Below are 22,100 nucleotides of genomic sequence, written 5' to 3' on the forward strand. Positions count from 1 at the left end.
CCCTGATCTTGATCTTAGATAAAACTTATTTATTTGAGTCAAACATATTGGTGTGGTCCAGTCTTTGCGTGCATTTATTGTCTCAGTGGATGTGTGTGCTGTGTAGTCACTTAACAACTAAGCTTTCTGGTGCCTACCTGCTCGGGCCAAGCTACCCCCCGGGGATCTGGTGACCCCAGGTCCTACACCATGCCTCATTTGATTATTTACAGCTGCGCATCACTTAGTGCCAGCTGCTCCGTTTAGGCCCTCATGTGAGATTCACAGCTGCCAAGCAAGTAGTGGGCAGCTGTTACATTTAGGTTTGCGCAGTGGCGCAAACTTGACCTACGCCGCCTAGACAGCAGCCCTGACTTTGTGGACACCGGGATTTGAGCCCCCCTGTTTGAGATGGCCAGTTGGCCAGGTGTATGGTTACATTTATAGGGTGCCAGTCCCTAATGTGATTTATGTGCTAATGTGATGAGGTGCTAGGAAATGTGATGCATTTAGTATGTTTTACGCACCCTGCTGATACCTCTAAACATGGTTTAGGATTATGACGTTGTTTTGCACATCATGGTTTATGCTAGTGAGATCATGTTTCACTCTGTGATTTTCGCCCCCAATGTAAGTTATACTTAGGAGGTTAGGGTCTAATGCATTTAGACTTGTGTGATACTGTGCATAATGTAGTTTATGTCACAGACTGATGCTAAGTACAGTGATTACCAGTGTTTACTGGTTGTACATTTATGATCTAGTTTTCTTTTACTAAGTTCACTTTGTGATGGTTTTGACAGTGGTCCATGTGGCCCTGTCAGGTGTACATAACCCCTTGTAAATATTGCCCAGTGCCAGTTGGCACAGTGTACATTATGTGTTTACTATTCTAATGTGTTTTGAGAATACAAAGGCTATTTTTGATATAACCGTGTGTGGAGTTCCTTTTGTGGTGTGCCTGCGATGTTGTTGCTGTTGTGTGCGTGCGCAAATGCTTTACACATGGCCTCTGGGATAAGCCTGACTGCTCGTGCCAAGCTACCAAAGGGGTGAGCAGGGGTTATCTTTGGTGTGTAACTTCCAAGCCCTGACTATAGTGGGGGTCTCTGCCTGGCTCTGGCGCAAGCCTAAGCCAACCAGAAATCCCATTTCTAACACAACCACTACCTAGTTGGGCGCTTTGTTGACAGTGCGATACAATGTGTAATTATTGCTCTGAAGGTCATTTTGGATCAGGCGCTATTGAGCAGCTACCAGCTACGTTGTTCTATTAATGTTCTGGCTTCACAGGAGAGAATAGTTTTTACTCATTTCTAACAGAGTTTTCAGAATTATTGGAGACATTGGTCAGTACCGTGATTCCAGTGCATATAATTATCTACAAGACATTCATTTGAGTGCTTACTGTCAGACCACAAATACTTGGTGATTAAGGACTAAAAAGGGTATGACGGAACCCCCATCATCTAATTATGTTTACAAACACGGCTCTAATGTTTAAGCAGTGTCCGATGTAATTGTGACTGATTATGAACTAAAGCAAGGATATATTTTACCTCCCTTACTTTTTCCTTTTATATATGTGATTCACCTAATCAATTTAGTTTAACAATTTCCCACCAAATTGGAAAATGTTAAGTGTTATTCTTTTTTGTATCCCGATGACTTCATCTTATTCGATCTCATTCCAAAGAAATCTAAGTGTTTTATATAAATATACTTTGAAACATAACGTTTAGATGAATGTTCAGAAAAGTAACATCAGATTAGCAGACGTAAGTAAGGAAAAAAATATGTATTGCTGGAAATCGGGGAATGATACAATGAATAAGGAGAAATATCCCTGTTTCAGTAGAATTTTCTTCCAAAATCTAGATTCAAAATTCCATACCACATATTTAAGGTTAAAGGCTTTAGGCCGCAGGGAAGCGAGTCATTCATTATATAAAGATATTGGGAAAATGTAATTTAAGCACCTTATGATGATACATATTGTTGGGAATCCGCATTATCTCATTCCTGTGCAATCTGTCAACTCCTATGGTGGTCTTGGTCATAGATACGGGAAGTCCATGAGTGCCAGATATATTGTTTTAGCATCGCCAATGCTTGTTTTGGCTACTGAGGTGTTGTCACTACTGCTTGTTTGTTGAAAGGTAACCTCCTGCACATTTCCTGCTGGCTCCTTCCTCCTGTTCCTGGGCAACCCCCACCTGTGAGTGTGGCAGACTGTTGTCCACTGCTGCCCAATGGCCCCTCTGACAAGCTAGTGGTACTTGGCTTTGTTTCGGTTCCTTCCTTGTCAAACAGCTGGCTCTTAGCAATGCTCTCAAGGGAATCTCTCAGCTTCCTTCCTGCAGGGTCTGGTGCAGATCAGCTCCCTTTCCTGGAAACGCCCATAGGGAATTCCTCTGATTCACTCCTTGCAGCCTTCTGAGGCAGCCAGAACAGATTGCAGTATAAGGCCTCCCTGGCCAACAGCTAAGTGGAGTGTGCTCACAGAGACTTGTTGTGTGTTTGAACGTTGTGCTCATAGAGTCATTGGGGCCAATTCCATTGTGATTTGGAAGGCCTCCTAACAGCATTTGCTCCATCAGATTTGGATTGGGAATGTGTCTTTCCGACCGAATCGGAAAGGTTCCCTTCTGACCGATTACGATGCAAGTTAGACATAAGGAAGATCCCAATCTGAACCGGAAGCCATTTGGAATGACCAAGCCGTACGGAGCAGAATCGTACGTCTGCACGGGCAGTGTTTCTGACCGACTGATTAAGATGCTGGATTTGGACAGCCTTTCTGAATTGTGCTGTCCGACTCAAATCAGCAGTCGGAATCAGACTTTGGGGGTCTGTAGCGGGCCTCCTGCACTCTGAGCCTTCCCAATCGGCTCTGTGGGGTACCCATGGGTCCTCCTTACCAGTCATGTATAGTGTGGCAGGCACCGGGGGGTGTCCACCACAGGGTGCCCGATTTTGTCCCAGACACCCCTTTCTTTAATGGGAGCCTAAGCATTTGGTCGGAACATAGGCTCCCATTGAAGTCAATATGAGTCCAACCAAATTGGATCTGGAAGGATCCGGATGCATCGTACTCGGTTGGTTGGGCTCTCCTGTTCCGAGTCGGTCAGAAACCATTCCCAAACCGATTCAGTCTGGAAGATTTCCAAACCGCATCGGAACAGGGCTCCTAGTGTATTTTGACCAGTGCTCAGAATGACAAGTTGTGTGCTTTGAAGTGTGCACTAACACTTCCGTAATCACAAATGTAAGCAGAGTAAAGCAGTCTATTTGACAATAGCAGAGACCTTTGGACCTTTCTCTTTTTGGGACAATCTCTGCCCTACTATGTTGTGAACGCACATCTAGCATACTCTTTTGTTGATTTTTTTGTTATGGTCGTTTGGCGTGCACGCCTCCTGTTAAGGGCTGAGGGCCTTTCCTGTTATTTTCTGTTACGGTTATATTATTATTTTACAGTGTGTAATGACTTGTAATGAGAAACTACTACTTTGAAAGCTCAACAGCGGGGAACACCCCGCTGTTGAAAAAACCCTCCTTAAACCCTGAATGTTTGTCGAACTATCGGCCTATTTCCCTCCTGCCATTCTCGGCAAAGGTTGCCGAACGATGGGTGAGCTCCTGTCTCTCTACTCACCTGGAGCAGAATCACATCCTGGACGATTTCCAATTTGGCTTTCGTCCAGCCCATGGCACCGAAACAGCTGTCCTGACAGCCATGGAGGATCTCCGTATGCGTGCAGACAGGGGCCAGGCAGTAGCCTTGATCTTGCTGGACCTGTCTGCCGCATTCGACACGGTTAACCATGGGATTCTGCTGGAGAGACTCGGTGAGGCTGGGGTGGATGGCACGGCTCTGCTATGGTTCCATTCTTACCTGCGGGACAGGAGGCAGGCTGTGTCCCTCCCCCCATTCCAATCCGCCTTTGTCTCTGTGCCCCATGGGGTGCCCCAGGGCTCGTCCATCAGCCCCATTCTTTTTAACGTGTATCTCAAGCCCCTGATCACGTTAATAAAGGCCCACAGGTTAAAAACTATCAACTATGCGGACGACACCCAGCTCATTCTCTCTTGGGAGGGAGAAGACTCTATCCCCCTAACATCATTTCACGATTGCCTAAGAGAGACGGCTGGTTGGTTGCACAAAAATTCCCTGAAATTCAACTCCTCCAAAACTGAGGTTATGTTTTGTGCTGGAAGCCGAATACCACGCCTGTTCCCTAGCGACTTTTGGCCTCCGGAAACACCGGAAAAACCACAGCCAGTCACCTCGGTTCGCAACCTGGGGGCCATGCTGAACAACAAGCTGAGTACGGAAACCCAGGTTGCACAAACAGTGGGGACTTGCTCGGCCCTACTGTGCTCTTTGCGCAAAATCATGCCACTCCTCCCCGCACAAGCTCGGGCATTGATAGGCAGGTGCACTATCCTTAGTCGCCTTGACTATTGTAACGCACTGTTACTTGAGTCTCCAGCTGTGCTGCTGGATCGACTCCAAAGAATTCAGTCGGCCGCCGCCAAGCTAGCTCTTGGCTGGACCAGGAGGTCCTCTGCCACAGCGGCCTTAGCCGAGCTACACTGGCTACCTCCAAGGCAACGAGTGGCCTTCAAGGCCCTTTACCTTGTCTTTAAGGCTCTGCACGGAGTCGGGCCCAGACCTCTGCAAGCCTTGTTCTCCTGGTACACCCCCAACAGAACTCTTCGCTCTGCCTCAGCCTGCTTGGTAACAGTTCCTAGATACAACAAAGTCAGGACTGGGGGTAGATCCTTCAGAGTCGCAGCGGCTAAACTGTGGAACAGTCTGCCCCTTGACATCCGCCAAATATCGCAACTCCTCCCCTTTCGGAAACGTATCAAAACCTGGCTATTTCCTTAAACTCTAATCGCTTGCTACTCGCTCTCAGTCTCCTCAGTTAAAGAGTATTCTCCAGCGCCAGGAAACCTGCAAGGTGTCAGCCGCGCTATATAAATACTTTAAATAAAATAAATAATAAATAAATAAATAATTATCAGTGCTCTGAATGCCAGAAAATCTTCAGTCGCAAAGCCAATCTTACTCGCCATGTGCAAACCCACACTGGACAAAAACCTTATCAATGCTCAGAATGGCAGAAAAACTTTAGCCAGAGAATTAGCCTCACCCGCCATGAGCGAAACCACACGGGCCAAAAAACTTATCAGTGCTCAGAGTGCCCGCAAAAATTTACGCAACAATCTAATCTCACTCGCCATGAGCAAATCCACACTGGACAACAGCCTTATCAGTGCTCGGAGTGCCAGAAAAGTTTCACTCAAAAATGTAATCTCACTCGACATGAAAGAACACACACTGGAGAAAAGCCTTATCAGTGCTCTAAATGCAAGAAAAGCTTTAGTCACAGAGTCAGTCTCATTCAACATGAAAGAACACACACTGGACAAAAGCCTTACAAGTGCTCGGAGTGCCAGAAAAGTTTCAGTCATAAATTCAATCTCACTCAACATGAGAGAACACACACTGGAGAAAAGCCTTATCAGTGCTTGGAGTGCCGGAAAAGCTTCAATATCAAAGCCAATCTAACTCAACACGAAAGAACACATACTGGACAAAAACCGTATCAGTGCTCAAAGTGCCAGAAAAGCTTCAGTCTCAAAACTAGTCTCATTCGACATGAGAAAACACACACTGGACAAAAGCCATATCAGTGCTCGGAGTGCGAGAAAAGTTTCAGTCAAAAAGTCAAACTCACTCAACATGAGAGAACACACACTGGAGAAAAGCCTTATCAGTGCTCTGAATACAAGAAAAGCTTCAGTTACAAAGTCAGTCTCATTCGACATGAAAGAACACACACTGGACAAATGCCTTATAAGTGCTCGGAGTGCCAGAAAAGTTTCAGTCATAAATTCAATCTCACTCAACATGAGAGAACACACACTGGAGAAAAGCCTTATCAGTGCTCGGAGTGCCAGAAAAGCTTTAATATCAAAGCCAATCTAACTCAACATGAAAGAACACACACTGGACAAAAACCGTATCAGTGCTCAGAGTGCCCAAAAATCTTCAGTTTTAAAATTAGTCTCATTTGACATGAGAAAACACACACTGGACAAAAGCCATATCAGTGCTCGGAGTGCGAGAAAAGTTTCAGACAAAAGGTCAAACTCACTCAACATGAGAGAACACACACTTGAGAAACGCCTTATCAGTGCTTGGAGTGCCAGAAAACTTTCATTCACAAATACTTTCTCACTCAACTTGAGGGAACACACACTGGAGAAAAGCCTTATCACTGCTTGGAGTGCCAGAAATGTTTCAGTCAAAAGTTCAAACTCACTCAACATGAGAACACACACTGGAGAAAAGCTTTATCAGTGCTTGGAGTGCCAGAAAACTTTCACTCGAAAATACATTCTCACTCAACATGAGAAAACACATACTGGAGAAAAGCCTCATAACTGCTTGGAGTGCCACAAATGTTTCAGTCTCAAATCCAGTCTTATTCGGCATGAGAAAACGCACACTGGAGAAGAGCCTTATCGGTGCCTGAAATGCCAGAAAAGCATCAATCACATAGCCAATCTCATTCAGCATGAACGAATGCACACTGTTCGGAGGTAATCCCAGAAGTTTCATGGGTGGTTAGGAAAGCTTCTTTAAATGGGCTTGTTTTCACTTTTTTTTATGCATTGTAAGATTAGTTATATTCTTCTGTTTTGGATACAGAGAATTCCAAAACAGTTTTTTTTCCACCGTAAGATTTTTCAGTTATTTCTGGCATAATCTTTCCGATTTATATCACAAGATTTCAGGTTGTTTTTTGGAAGATAGTTCAGGTTCAGTGACTGGTGACATTTAGTTCTATGTCCATCCTTTAGTTTAAGATGGTGCAGAGTATTTAAAATGGCATTCTGTATGCCATTGGAGGCAAATGCAGTTATTTAGTATCAAGGCTCTGGTCTGCTAAATTTGGTGAGAAATCTGTACTATCAGGAGTATTTTTTCAACAAACTGTACACGTCGGAGCATTGCAGTATCCGACACACAGTGGGATCATGATCCAGACGGAATTGTGTAAAGAAAAGAGATTATAATCCAAACAAACAACAGTTCCAAATCATAGCCTTTTTTCAGAAAGCCAGACCTGGCCATAAAGGAGAAACTTATAAACCTAGATATAGTCGTAGAGGTTTCAGTCCTATTACCCTATAACATGCACACAAAGACGCAAGGTATGTAATTTTCACATTGTTCAGAGTCGGAGAAATCACTGGGTGTACATAGGCGGAGCTTCTGCTGCACCACAGGCATAATCCTTTGACCTGCTGGTTAGTGCTCAACAGGGCCATTGGGTGAAAATGACGTTCTACTTGCCCTCGGTAGGAAGTGATGAACCTTCCCAAGATTGCCTGGGGAGTTATGGTAGTCCAGTGTAGGAAGACTTACTGTGACCCCTACATCCGGGGAGAAAGTTCCTTCTGCATCAATTTAGCCAATATATATTTGTAACCGTTACCAAGGGATCTCAATTCTCATGACTCTTTTTCATTCGGTGTGCCCTTGCTAATTAACCTGCATTCAAGTCCCAGCCAAATATAGCATCTAGAATTCACATAATCCTTTTTCATAAACAATTACTTTGCTCAAGCTCTGTCTTAGCACTTCCCCTTACTGAAGTACACTCCTAGGTAACGTCTGCATGCGGCAGCATCATAATCCTTTCTAATGAACGTGGACTACATTCCCATGATCCTTCACTAATGTCATGAGGCAGCATGCTTCTATAACACCAATTTGCATAGACACCATTATTGTAATTACAGAATTGCACAAGCAATCGCTGCCCGATTAAGGATTATACATTTTTTTATCTGACAGAATTTGCCCATGTCTGCTCACCTGCTGTGACAAAGCACCTGAATCCGCACCAATTATTCCAACAAAAAGGTATGTCCCAAAACGATTGTGGCAAGAGTTTGCAACCAACTTAATTCACCCAGACAGGGTATTTCTCCAACTCCTTGAACTGGAAGATACTAGTGGCCATATGTAAGTAATCTCTATTTACCTATTTTTAAATACTGAATTTTACCTATTCTGTATTTAAGAATAGGTAAATAGTATGTAGGTAATTATTCAGTAATTTTTACCGAATCGGTATTTACCGATTCAGTAATTCCCATTCATTCCTATGGGCCTGGAGGCCCATAGGAATGAATGGGAAGCCATTCACTATTACCGATTCGGTAAGTATCGAATCGGTAATAGGGGGCACATATCAAGGGTGGCAGGGTGTCACATTGACACCCTGTTGCACCCCTGAATCGTGCATGTGTGCACATGTGGCACACATACATGGCCTAAGGGCATGTATGTCTGCCACATGGCACTTTTGGAAAAGCACAAATTTGCTTTTTCAAAGGTTTTCGATATTTACCACCAACTTGTAGTTGGTGGTAAATAACGAATCCTCAACTCAGAAATGCACTCACTTGAGTGCTCCCTACATTACGGAATCAGTAATTTACAGATTCGGTATGTTAAGGATTCGGTAATTCGATAAATTACCTAATCCTTCAATTTGGCCTCCTACATCTAAAAAGCCTAATACTGGTCGGTAAAGGCCGAAATTCCGTAATTTCGGCCGTTACCGACCGCTATTAGGCTACCTACATCTGGCCCTAGGTCTGTTCACACTTCATACATTGTCATCCTCACATTTATCCCTTCCTGTTTTTCGCCTTACATATCCTCCCTATGATGACCTAGATTAGTTCTTTTGAAAATACCACCCAACAGGCACAGTCCATGTTCTGAGGAGACCCATGAGGAAGAGGGGTCGAAATCCATCAATAATATCTGCGAGAGGAGATGCCACCCAAGCCACAACCAGCTAGGGGCATAAAAAAGGATTCTGCCACATCTATATATTTTCCTGTTTGGACTCTCCGTCCAGTTCCCTTGCCATACCTCTAACCTATGGGGAACTCACCGATTACAAAAACTACTTTGCCATGCCTTTAGAAGTTCTATGGACTGGTTTTCACAATATAATTGTTTCTACACATGTCTGACATCTTTCAGCTCTCTGGTATTGTTTTATAGAATATGTACTTGTTTTTGTAGAATTGATGTTCTTCTGTGCTTCTTACCAACATAAGCCTTTAAGCAATATATTTGCACACACATATATACATATAAATGTGTGTGTAAATTAAATAAATGGATAATATATTGATTTGTTAGAAAATAAGTGCTTTATTTCTACTTTTGTAATTCAGTTTAAATGGGAGGTATTTTTTTATGTTTCCTTTTGTAAAAAAGTCATTTTTTTCCTGTTTGTTTTAAAGAAACTACTGCTTTGGGAATTTGTTACTTGCCCAAAAAAAAGTTTGCAGAGCGGGTACTAAAAATGTGATGCCCACTTGGTGAAGGTCCAGGGCCTTCAGCAGAGACGCTAGAACGGCAGCGCCACTGAAGGTACAGAGATCCCTGCTAGCCGTGGTAGAGCTCTGTGAGAACATGGACGAGCTGCCCATTGATGTGTAAACTTGACTCGAAAGAACTGCATCCTGTCTTGGCATGTATGCCAAAGAAAACCAAACTTAGAAACGCTAATATAAAAAAATCCTTAAAAGTGATGGAAATGCCAGAAAAACTGAAAATGAAAAAATCCACCTGTTTCAAAAGAGAACTTCCACTCTAGAAAAACCTTATCAGTGCTCAAATTCCAAGGCAGTGTCAATCGTGAAAAAGAGTTTGACTCTACGTGAGAAAACCCACTTGGTGGAACAAATGGATCCGACCACTAGCTCTGGTCCTATTGTTGGTCAAGGTTGTTTCAGCAGTGTCTCCAAAAAATTCTCAGTAGTGAACACAGACTACCTCACTAAAGAGGAGAAGACCTGGGTAAATGATTGTCTAAGAAAGGGCACAGAAAGCGACTAATCCAAGTATAAAAGGTGAAGGAGTAGTTTGTCCGAGGTTCTGTTTTAGGATCTCCTCAATGGGAAAGTCTGAGGTAAATGTGTTCAATTCAAAACTTGAAGTAAGAGAGCTCAGGGCTGGGGCAGATGGAGTATGTTCCCTGGTATTGAAAAAGCAGCCAAAAGACGTCTTAGATCTGGTGGAAGCAAAGAAAGGTTACTGTGTGTTCGTTTATTTCAAGAAAGCCAAATTCGAGGAGGAGCCAAGCCGGCGACCGCGATGGCCGCCTAATCCCTCGGCTCCGGGTGCCGTCTCCTCCGGCGCTTACATCCTGCTTGATATCCTGAAGCGCAATGGCATACTTGGGTGTATGAACACGCCCGCTCATCGAGGGCGCGATCCCAAAATTCGTGCCTGCTTGCTAACGGGAGAAACGGTCAACGACGTCTGCGGCCCGTAACAACCCTATGACATGGGCCTCGATTAGTCTTTACGGCCGGTCTCCAAGTGCACAACAGCGGCCACCGGAGTTGCAGAAGGGCCGACCGGATCCCGTGTGGCAGAAACGGACGATTTTCGCAGCGCTCGCACTGGCCGATTGGGGGCACGAGCTGGGGAGCGGCCTGTCGTAGTGCCCCTGTGTGGATTAAGTGATTGTTTGACTTTTGCTAGTTTACCACCGGGAAGTGCTTTGAGAATTGTCCCGCTTTCGGCGGGAGGATCCCGAATTTGGGCCGCATCGTGATCGAGCAGGGATTGACCCTGACGGTGGTTCCATGGAGCCCGGTGCCCCTCTGCGTGTGTCTCGGTTCCAGTCCGGAGTTGCACTGCCCCCGAATATAGTGGGCAGGGAAGAGTGCAGCTTCTGGGAAACTGAATCTTGACCTCATGCAAGGCGTATGCAGAGAAGAAGCGTGACAAAGAGGGGGCACGGGGCAGAACTACACCCTGGCGATCTTATTGCTGCCCTAGCTGCCCTTCACGAAACCTTGGAGCAGGGTGCCCGATTGTTGGGGACTAAGTTGGATGCTGTTATTCTTGCGGCCGGGCGCATGGGAGCGGATGGTCCGTTGATGCACGGCGAGTTGCCTTACTCACTACCCAGATGCAACAAGATGGCGTCCGTCACTGATACCGAAGAGCCAGAGATACTGCTCTTCGTGCCATTTCAGGCCCGCGACATCGGATGCCTCGGACTTCCTATGGGCTCTAGATTGGAACTGTGCGATGGAACTTTTCTCCACGTCATGTTGCTAGTGGCTCTGATGCTGCTCCAGTTGTATTTGGACATTGAGACATTCTCCTCCTGCGCTACTCTGCCGAAGGGAGTTTGGAAGCCATGTTTTTGTGCCGGGTTGGGTCGCCGTACCAGCAGGTACTGGGCGTGGATGAGGTCCGGTTGTACCAAAGCATTGCAATGGTGTTGCTGGCTCGGCATGCTTTGGCATTACGATTCCCTGCAGCTGTGGACTTGAAGATTGGTAATCTGGTGGGATTTGATGGTGTGATCAAGACTGGGCAAGGATAAACGACGCGTCCTCTGTACTGACATTTTCTGATTCTTAGGGTTTTGGGGGACATGCGATACATGGTATTTGGCTGATTCTGTCCCTTGTAAAATGTCCTATCGTATTGGCTCTTGCTGTTTTGGGGACGTGCGGGTCTGGGCTACGCTTGATTGGGATCTGATGCAATGTTTTTCTCTGTTTTTGCTGGGTAATATCTGTGGGAGCGAAGACTAGTTGTGTCCCCGAGTGCTTAACATCTAGGTGTCTGATGTGTTCGAGACGGGATTTGCTGCCTCTATCGTGCTGGGGTTCAGGCGTGCTGGTCCTCTTTGCTGCTTGCGACTGCCTTACGTGATGTCTCTGATTTGCCATAATTTGCTTAACACTATGGCGCCGAAAGTTTGCTTTTGGCGGGGGGATGGTACTTCGGGAGCCCGAATTGTTTTGTTGTATTCTCCTCCTCCGACTTTTTTCCCTTCCTTGGGGTGTAGTTTAGAGGGCGACAGGCACGCTGCTAGTGGGGTTAGGTCATAGCCACCTGCAGGGGTGTGGGGTCGGGGGTAGTTGGTTTATTTTTTTATTTTTCCTTTATTATTTTCTATGACCGTTCTATCTCCCTTTTCCTCTTTTCACAAGGGCTGTGGCGTATTCTCCTGATTCTAGCCTAACGTATTGGGGTGTCGTATGGTTGCTCCGTATTTCCTATATTCCTGGTGGGCGGGTACTGTTGGTTGGTGCCTGCGATCTTTGCTATTTAATTGAGATACTTTTGCTTCATGCTGCATTTGATTTTTCTGTCGCTTATAACTGTACATTATTGTGACACCTCCTTTGCCCGTCCACTGCAGTGCTGTACTTTGAATACTGACACCCGATATGTATATTTTTCTCTTGTGTAATAATAATAAAAAGATTTACAAAAAAAAAGAAAGCCAAATTTTCCTGGTTGTGATACATTTTCAGACTATATGTATATGTTACATACAAAGCTGGTCCATTTGCATAAATGTGTGGACTCGCATGGTTTCGATTAGCTGATAGTCTACACAATTGGCTTATATATCTAAGCAGATATGACTAACTGAACTCTTAATGTCATAAGGTTGAGTATGCAATGTCTTGCCACAATGTTGTAATGTGAAATATGTTACACTAAGGAGAGACATTTCCAATTTTATAATAATTATGTATTAAAAAACATTGTTCGTGTCTACAAATGCACCATGGCAGGTGATGTATTATATTAAAAAATAATGAGATTCTATCAATGTGAAGTGATCGAATTATTTTTATGTATATTTTCAATTTTGCAGTGAACGGAAGTGGGACCGGCTCTCTTCGCGAGTGGCAGAAAGAGAGCACTATGTGCTTTTAAAATACCCCGCACACACTAAGAATCCCTTAGTGTCATGCTTCATCATAGGGGTCTTCCTGTCCCTCTACGGGGCGGGCGTGCTACAACCTACGAGCTACGCGGGAGCACTGATATTAATGACGATAGGCTATGTGTGGTGTAGGACAGTGATAAGTGATAGGAGTGTAGGGACCTAAATACGTAAATGTAAAAATTGTTAAAAATCCCCTGGCTAATGGAAAAAATTGATTTAATGACTTCCCTAGCTGGGAACAGTAAAAAGGGGGAGTTTGAGAGGTATAACAGAATACGTTACCTACATAGTCAAATGTATTATATTCTACAAATTATTAAAATACCATATGTCTTATGACACAAGAAGCAATGGATATTTATGTGGCAAGAACTGTTTGTTGGATTGAAAAAAGTGTGTGGACTGACAGAAGTTGTCCGTAAAGATAAAATAAAGGAAACCTGATGTAAATTTTGATAATATTTGATTGTGCTATTTAATGATCTAACACAGATCAAGCCCTATTTGGCCAAAATGCATTGAAGTGCATTAGGACTAGAACTGGATATGGAATTTGTGGCGTGTATGTGGTTTCTTAAATAGAAAGGCATTAGTTCCTACACTACAGGGATAAAACTTTGAAGACTGGAGATTCTGGTTTGATGTAGCTATCTTAAAATCATGTTTTGGAACATTGCCGGGTCAAATGTGAAATATGTGGGTGTAAAATAGAGTTGTGGGGCTTGTTTAGTGGTATTTGTTAGCTATGGGATTGGATTCCAGGTATTTTCAAAGTATCTAAGTTGGGTGTTATTTAAGCCAGGACTTATTTAGATATAATTACCTGTATAAAAGAGGGAAAGAGATATTGACTGTGCTCTAGCTTCCTCGGTTGTTGTTGGTAAATGGTTATAAGCTGTCCAAACATTCTTGGTTGGGAGTGAGTGACAATTCCGTTGCGAGAGGTAAGCTTTTGGCCCCACTGTGTGAGGAAAGGCTGATAGTCCTCTTTGCAACCACATATTTGGATTCAGTTCGTCATTGTTGGAGGAACGCTGACTTGTTCCAAAGGTGAGACGGGAAACTTCCCTGAGGAGATGTTTGGGGAGAAGAACTCAAACTCCAAGCCGAAGTGATGCCTTGGATAAGAGGAAGGTCCACAGAAAGAGGCCCCAGAAGATGTTGTCAACTTTAGATTGCTCAACCTGTTTGACAATTTGGTTGACATTCTAGTGAAATGTATTTTTGCGTCTCGCACGAACAGATTGGCAATGCCCTGTCCTGCTTTTGACCCTAAAGGGATTCTGTCTGACAAACCCACAATGGATTAATGTTTCACACTTTTCCTGCTAGGTGAATAAATATCTTCAAGAGAGGAAATGTCTCTTATTATCTATTCATTCATTTAGTGGCCACATTTGTCTTTGTCAGTAGGGCAACTCGATCTAATAAAATGAAAAGATTGCATTGTGAGTTTATCCACAAGCTATGATTAGATTTTTGTGTCATGATCCTTGAGTAGGAGTAAATGACGCAGTGGCAAGTCGTGAGGTACAATTCACACTATGTTGTTGGAGGCAGCTGCTCAATTAGAGGGATTTGATAGTTGGGAAACTTGCGCATAAATATACAGAACCCTGGTGATAAATACCCCTGACACTTGTGCATGCCTTAGAGACACCTGGGAAGCAAATGTTGGGCAGTTGCAGGATGAGGAATGGACGTTGCTCTGATGGCCTCTCGTGAGGCTGCAATTAAGATACTTATAAAAGTTATAGTTGACCCCTAGTGATTATGGAAAATCGTCAGAGGATCAAGACCGGAATACTTGCATTGTGGCCACACGCCAAAGATTTATTTTAATCACATGGTTTTCCTAGGTCCAGTCTTAAAGCCTTTCTAGGAGGGAATATTTGGAGCACTGATGAGAGTCCTTAGGAGACCACAGAGGTGCTGTTCTAAGATAGCCCTTCCAAACTTCCTGAAGGACGAGGGTTTCACAAGAGCAGTACAGATTTTGATAAGATTAGGCCTCTTTTTGGGGAAGAGGGACATAGCACAACAGTGGAGCCATGCGACTGCACCCACGGACACATCCAATGGACTGTTCTTGAATGCTACAACAGCCAATCTGTGAGGCCAGGGGATGCTCTTACAAGCACGGCAAAATCTGGGACCTCTGAAAGGTGATAAATAATGGAGCTGTTATACGACACCTCTTGATTTGACACAAGAAATACATTAGGGGTCAGAATCAGTTTGCTGTCACTGTTTCTAGATCTTATTGCAAGAAATCATATTATTGCTGTGGGTGTCCCTAATATCCACGTAATGTTGTTACGGTACACATGCTTTCTGTGTGGAAATGGCTGACTGTATTTTATATATTTAATGTTTATCTTCAATAATTATAAAACCTCAAAAAAAAGTAACTGCCAGTGTTAGTGGAGTGGCCAGGCAGTTACAGATCTCTGCTGGGAACCCACATGTGCCCAGCGACTTACCAGAGGTCAGATGTTTATTGGATTCTGGGACCTCCTTCTCTGAGATTTGACCTTCTGGGTGTTCCTTTTCTTTGGTCAACAAACAGTTCTCTTTTTTTTAACATATTTTTTAGAATTTTCAGGAATAAGCAGAGTATACATTACAACTCATGGGTATCTTTGGGGCCGCATGAATGCTTACATTCTGATTGGTACATTCAGACATCATTAAAATTAACTAACCGTGAGTCAGTACACCACTTTCTTCATAATCAATTGTGTGAATAATAAATTGGCAAAGCCGGTAATCTTCCCTGTTGGAGGGTGCCAAACTCCGTTTTCAAGGCAGGTCCTAGTCGCACTTTTTGTAGGACCGGACCCGGGGAGGGACTCCTGTAGTCAGTCACACAAGTCGTCGGGGCGATCCTGTGGGGGAGCTCGCCGGAATGTCCGGCCCTGGATCAGTCAAGCTGTCAGCCCCAAGCTTGGGCACCCTGAATGTTGCGTATGCCCCTCTGCGCTTCCCACAGGAGGACTCTCCCCTTTCAGCCCACCCACTTTATCAGTTCCCTCCTCCACACCAATAGTCATGGGCCCCTTGCTGCCTTCCAATTACAAGCTATCTTGCAAAGTCCTGAAATCTCCTTAACTTTGTTATGGTAGGGCGAAGAATCTGATCCAGTAACCAATGCACTCCTCAGTCATCTGTAGGACTCCCTTGCAGAAAGTATGAATTGATGGACAGGCCCAAAACATATGAAGAATGTGGGTCCTTTATTCCCTTCATCGGGGACAGGCTGCGTCCGGTACTAGGAAGTACCTGCCAATGCGTTCTGGTGTCCAGTATGCTCTATGTAACATATAATAATTTTAAGTTTAAATGTGCATTTCTAGAGACCTTTGGCGTCCGTTCCATAATCTTGTCCCAGTCTTTTGTCCTAATAGGGGTACTTAGGCCCTCCTTCCATCTGGCTCGCAGCGTATGTAGGGGCAGCTGTAGGCCCATCCAAAGGGCTCTTTAAAGGCATGAAACTGTTCTTATGCTACCAGCTGAGAGTGCTGTATATTGGTAGCTCTGGGAGGATGTGGGTTTGGTTGACACCCCACCCCAGTTTCATCATAGCCGATGTGAGTGCCCTGTGAAGAAAAAAATGCCCCTGGGGTGGTTGAACTCTTTCCTAAAGTCCTCAAACTGAATCAGCTCTGAATTCCTCTACAGGTCCCCCAGCTTCATCGCCCCTGCTTCCACCCATACAGCCAGCCCCTCCCAATCCCCCTGTGTGGAAGTGCATGCAGGAAACCCAGAGGTAGCGCTGCAGACTATGCGATCTTAGTGTATATTTGTTGCAAACCCCTGCTCCAGCACTTGGCTAGTGAATGGAACTCAGTGGAGTCATCTAGGTTTGACCACCGCACTCGAAGGAGAACCCGAGGGAGCTCCCAGAGTGGTGGTACAAAGGAGCCAGGGGTCATCTCTGATAATCTATGTGCAATGCCCTGAACCAGCCACTGTAGTTGCGCCGCTATGTAATATAGCTAGAAATCCGAGACTGTAAGGCCTCGTTTCACTGTCTGGCACTGCATGGTTTTCAGTTCTCTGAACTGCGCCCCTGGTATCCACCGGGAAAGGGTAGTAAAAAAGTGGAGGAACCGGGGGAGAGCCACCATCTTCAAAAGGGCTATCCTTCCCATCACTGAAAGCGGAAGTGCCCCTCAAAAGTTCATGAAGGATCGCGGGGATCCAATCATGCATCCCACATTATCCTCAAGTAGATTAGCTCTGTTGTGGTAGATCTTGACCCCCAGGTATGTTAAGCACCGGGGTTCCCGCTGCTCAATTGTAAGGTGTTCTCACCGCGCCCGGGGGAAGAGCTCGGATTTCTGCCAGTTGACCCCCCAGCCCAGATAGCCGGCCAAATTCCTCCAACAGGTCTCTTGCCCCCATCAAATTCTCTTCTGTGTCATAAAAAAAGAGCAGCAAACCATCTGCATATAGTGCTACGCTGTGGCAGTTTCTCTCTATTGTGAGACCCCTAAGTGCCCTGCCAGTTCTCACACATGGTGCCAGAGGTTCCATCCCAATGGCAAAGAGCAGTGGAGACAGGGGGCACCCCTGACTCATCGCTTTCTCCACTAAGTATCTCGCCGATATAGTTCGGCCGGTACGTACTCTGGTTTTTGGTCTGGTATACTGCAATTACGTCCAGACCACAAGTTGCTCTCACAGTCCCATAAGCAGCATCGCCTCGTAGAGATAGTGCCATTCAAGGGTATCGATAGACTTTTCAATATCAACCGCAAATACCGTTGCGTTCTCCTGGTCATAGTGACCAGCCTCCATAATAGCCAGGACGCGTCGAATATATTGGTAGCTATAGTCTGCACAGGGATAAACCCCGTTTGAGCTGGGTCTTTCGGCCGACAAACATGGCATTGATATGGAAGATAAGTCAGCGCTCCGGCAGCACGTACCGCTGAAGAGAGGTGAAGCGTACTCCCGCTGTGTGCCTCCTCTCTCCAACCCTCACCTGACACCACAGAGGCGGTAAGACAAACAGGGCTAAGCCCAATTAAAACTTTTGTGTGGTGCAGGCAAGCAGCGTACACCCCTAAAATCGGTTACTGCCTGGAACACCACTTCGGAGCACCAGCAAGGGGGCTGCCCACTTATATACCTTGGGACGTATTGGTGCTCTCACCCTTAAAAAAGATGCAATCCCAGAGAGAACACGACTATACACCCTCATGTGCCTATGAGGAGGTTTGGCCCCCACAATGACACCTTCCTGCAGAGCTGGATAAGTTATTTCCCCAAGCCATATCTCATAGCCATATCATAGAGCTTGCCCCTCTGCAGAAGAGTGTCGCCAAACTGTCGGCCTATGATTACAGAGGTATACCGGGGGACGGGGGGCTGGGCCTGGTGTGGTGACCTCAGTCCCCACACGCAAGGCCGGCAAGCGTAACAGGGAGCACATGGAAGGCTTTAGCTGTTTGACTGAAGTCTTCTACAAGAGTGCGCACACGCTTATAAGGATGCACCCTACCGGGAGGGAGAAATACCCGGAGTAATGGGCGATGACATCTCAATGGATTTCGATCCCAAAGAGGGGTTCTCCGATATGGGTGAAGGTGATGTTGAGGATGACGAAGCCTCTTCCGATAAGGTACAAGACTCGGGCAGATTCTGGCACCCACATTCAACCTGTTCAGACTCTGCTGAGGGAGACAATGCCCCTAGTGACATGTTCAACACAGAAGGAATCTATCCACCATGCTCCGCAGAGTGGGTACCAGAGAAGAAGGTAGCAGTGTGTGAGGAGCGCAAGAGCCGCCAGCCTCTCAGTAAAGAAGTTAGGGCAAGCCTAAGGGTCAAATGTCCCTGACCTTCCCTTCGCGATAAGGTGACAGCGACCCCAGAGATTAATCCCAAATGATGCACCTTCTTTGCCAAGTACATGAGGGATCCTAAGAAAGGGGTAGATAGGTCATGGCGAGCCTGCCGGGACAAGCTCCTGGACGTGGTGGGCCCTTAACCAAGATCATCAAACTAGCGGAACAGGCTAGACAGTAAGGGAATCCTCTCCCCACAGAGGACGTTGCATGCTGGGCACAGAGAGCGATCTGCCTCCTGGGCAACGTCAACTGCGACCTCTCAGCAGAACAACGTTACTCCCTTCTGATCAAAATCGACCCCTAGTTGGAAGAACTTTCAACCTCGGAGGCAGGCCCAATAGCACAGGGTAACCTGTTCGGCAACACTTTAGTTAAAGAACTAGGAAATTAATGGGGCAGATTCTAAACCAAACTATGACGCAGACGCACTGGTGGTAAGCTAACATAGAATGACAAATGTATTAGTTAGCATGAAGGAAAGTTTTAATTCTATTAAGGACATGGACACGAGGATTATCCCCCCAGGCATGCACTCCCATGCTACCCACCCTTGGAGGAAAAGGGGGACTAACTCTACACTATGCTGGAACTTAGTGAACTGAACTCTGTGTCCAACAGGGAAGTATTCTGGATCTTACTCAACTTCAATGCAATGCTAAGTACTGTGGTGACAAGAGCAATGTTCTCTTCCTGACAAACAGACACTTTATATAAATGTTATTGGACTATGGTAGTCGTACTTAGGATTTGATAAACTAATGATGTGATTACTGTAGTTATTCTCAGATGCTTTGTTGTGTTGTGAACTGTTATACCATGCCTGTTATATGGTGTATGTTCTTGGGAAGTTTTTCCACCGTATCCTCTTAGGTTCCGAATCAAAGACCGAATGAGGAACAGCGTGCTTTACTTCCTTCAGTGAAGAAGAGGAAGTACTGTGAAGTGTTGTGTGTTATATAGATTATCGGACTGTTACTGGATTGGACTATTGGTGACCATGGTTACTCCCTGTGGTTCATGGGAGTTGTAGTATTGCTGCTGTGTTGTTTTTACTTTTACCTTTGAACTTGCTATTAATAAAGAGTGAAGAAAAATATGCATAATCCTGTCCTCCGCGTCCTTAATAGAATTGAAACTTACCTTCATGCTAACTAGGACATTTTTCAATCCTCAGCACTGAACCATATTCTCGGGTTAAGGGGGAGATCGATAGTTAACTGCGTATGGGCAGATTTCTCTCACCCTCACTACGCATACGCAGGAGATTCACCCCCCCATTGCGCATGCGTAGTAGATTCTACTTGCCTCACTACGCAGACGCATCAGATTCTGAGAAAAGACACACCCTCCTATAGCGGCGCACGCAGGGTCTTGAGCTTCATTAAATCCCCCGATTCAGCCGCAGCTTCTGTGTGTGATTTGTGGCATTAATGCAGCAGTGATGAGCGGGGTCGCCTCGTGCACGGGCTCAGATGTGGGGCCCACCCTCTTCTTGCGGTCCTTCAGCAGAGGCTGCTTTCCTCTTGTGTATCGTGCTTAGGAAGGAGGAGAGATGAGTCATCTGGGTTCAAGAAATGCTCCGGTACAAGAGACGTGCTGCTGGATCCCGGATAAATGTGAAAGCAGCAGCACTAATTTTCATCTTTTGGGGGTACAGGTGGTGGGGCTTAGAAATTCCAAAACAACCTTGGCAAAATTCCTGGTAAAATGACAGACTGAAAACGCTGTGGAACTGATTTTGTGTTTTCTGGAATAGATGGGGATTAAGCGGAACTGCATTTTGAAAATAATGATGAGGCTGACATAAACAGTTGAATTAAATTTGGTTAGTGCTTTATATTAAATCTTGAATAATTAGCACGTAATCCTAAGTACTGGTGAAGGGTTCCCAGAATTTGAATAACTTTGAAATGTCACATCAATGGCAAAATGTTTTGGAGTTAGGGGTGACCAGATGTTCTAACTGAAAACCGGGGCAGGCACTGACTTGGTAAGAGTATAATTCTGGTGGGCACCAGGCAGTATAAGTCACTCAGTCCTGGTCTTTCAGGAACTCAGATGTGGGGCTTGGTCTGGCCCCAGAGGCTCTCCTTCTCCTCGTCCTCCAGGGTGCTGGTACTTGTACACTTGGCCGTCCTGGTCTTTTTTATTTACTGTATTTATAGAGCGCAACACTCATCCCTAGAGGGCTATCACAACACTAGTCGTCCAGCGGACCTCGTTCTAGTCTCACCAATCCAGATCCTTAGTTTTCCAAGATATGGTCCTCAAGGCCTGGTCTCAGCCATCAGCGTCTGGTTATTCCGGTCTTGATCCATATGTTCTTGCTTCTTCTCCTGGTCCTAGTCCTCCAGTTCCCACTGGTAATGCTGTCTCTTCAGCTCGTTCTCGAGGTCAAAGTTCTTCTGGGCCATGTCCTAGTATACTTTGTCCTTGTAGCCGAGACTCCTGGTTCTTGTCTTCATGGGTTATGGCTCCCTTCGTCTTCTCAGTTCTGCACATCCTGGTTGTCATGGTCCCTTATACTCCTGGTCTCAGTCATTGGCCACCTGTCTCTGGTCCTCATGGTCCCTGTCCACCTGGTCTAAGACCTCCTTCTCTTAATCCTGCACCCTGGCTCCTCCATGTCCAGATCTTTTTACGCCCTGTTCTGATCGTTCTTGAAGCGATCCTTATGACTCTGATCCTTAGGAGCCTGGAGCATTTCCTCCTGGTTCTATTCCACCTGGTCCTGGTTCTCTCCGCTGCCCCTCATCCATAGCTAGGCCCACACAGACTGGTCTTGCTTGTCCTTGTCCATTTATCCTAGTGCACCTTATCCTTATTTTGTTGTACTTAGTTTTGGACTCCCATGCGCCCCCTAGAATGCAAGGCCAAAGCAGACCTCTTTATATAGTCCCTGGACCTCCCTGATATCACGCTCTAGTTAATGCAGGTCCTAGTGATGTCATTGCGGTCTTCCTGGACCTTGGTCAACTTGGACTATCTCCACCTAGCACTGGGCCTCATGTTCATTGTCCGCCTGGTCATAGTTCTTGTTACCTTGTTATATTTTACCTGCCCCCTTGTTTTTGGTTTTTCCTTTCCCTTTGAGACCTGGTCCTTGTCTATCTGTTCCTGGTTTCCTTGGTCACTGTGGTCGTGGGGTGTCCGCGGGCCGGTAAATCAGGCAAGGAGGCCGGAGATAGTGTGGTATAGTTAGGGTTTTTATTTGAAATACAACAGTCTCGCAAGAGGTGAATACAGTGGTCTCTGGTCGTTCGGATCCGGCGTCTGTGAGATGTAGCTCCCTTCGGATGGTCCTTGCCAGGCTCTGGGTCGTCGATGTTGGTGGGGAGACCTCGGAGGGCAAGAAGAGAGAGAGAGGACCGTTAGTCCGAACAGGGACTTGGCGAGTATGCCACTACCAACACCGGGAGGTGAAAGGGCGGAGCGGATG

At 45.6% G+C, this 22,100-nt stretch overlaps 1 pseudogene; it reads left to right on the forward strand.

Annotated features, from left to right (window-relative positions):
- The first annotated feature begins 2,640 nt into the window (after positions 1-2,640).
- LOC144806476 (uncharacterized) lies at positions 2,641-9,928 on the forward strand (annotated as a pseudogene).
- Positions 9,929-22,100: the final 12,172 nt, after the last annotated feature.

The sequence above is a fragment of the Lissotriton helveticus genome (genome assembly GCF_964261635.1).
Source record: "Lissotriton helveticus chromosome 1_1 unlocalized genomic scaffold, aLisHel1.1 SUPER_1_unloc_78, whole genome shotgun sequence".
Taxonomy (NCBI): domain Eukaryota; kingdom Metazoa; phylum Chordata; class Amphibia; order Caudata; family Salamandridae; genus Lissotriton; species Lissotriton helveticus.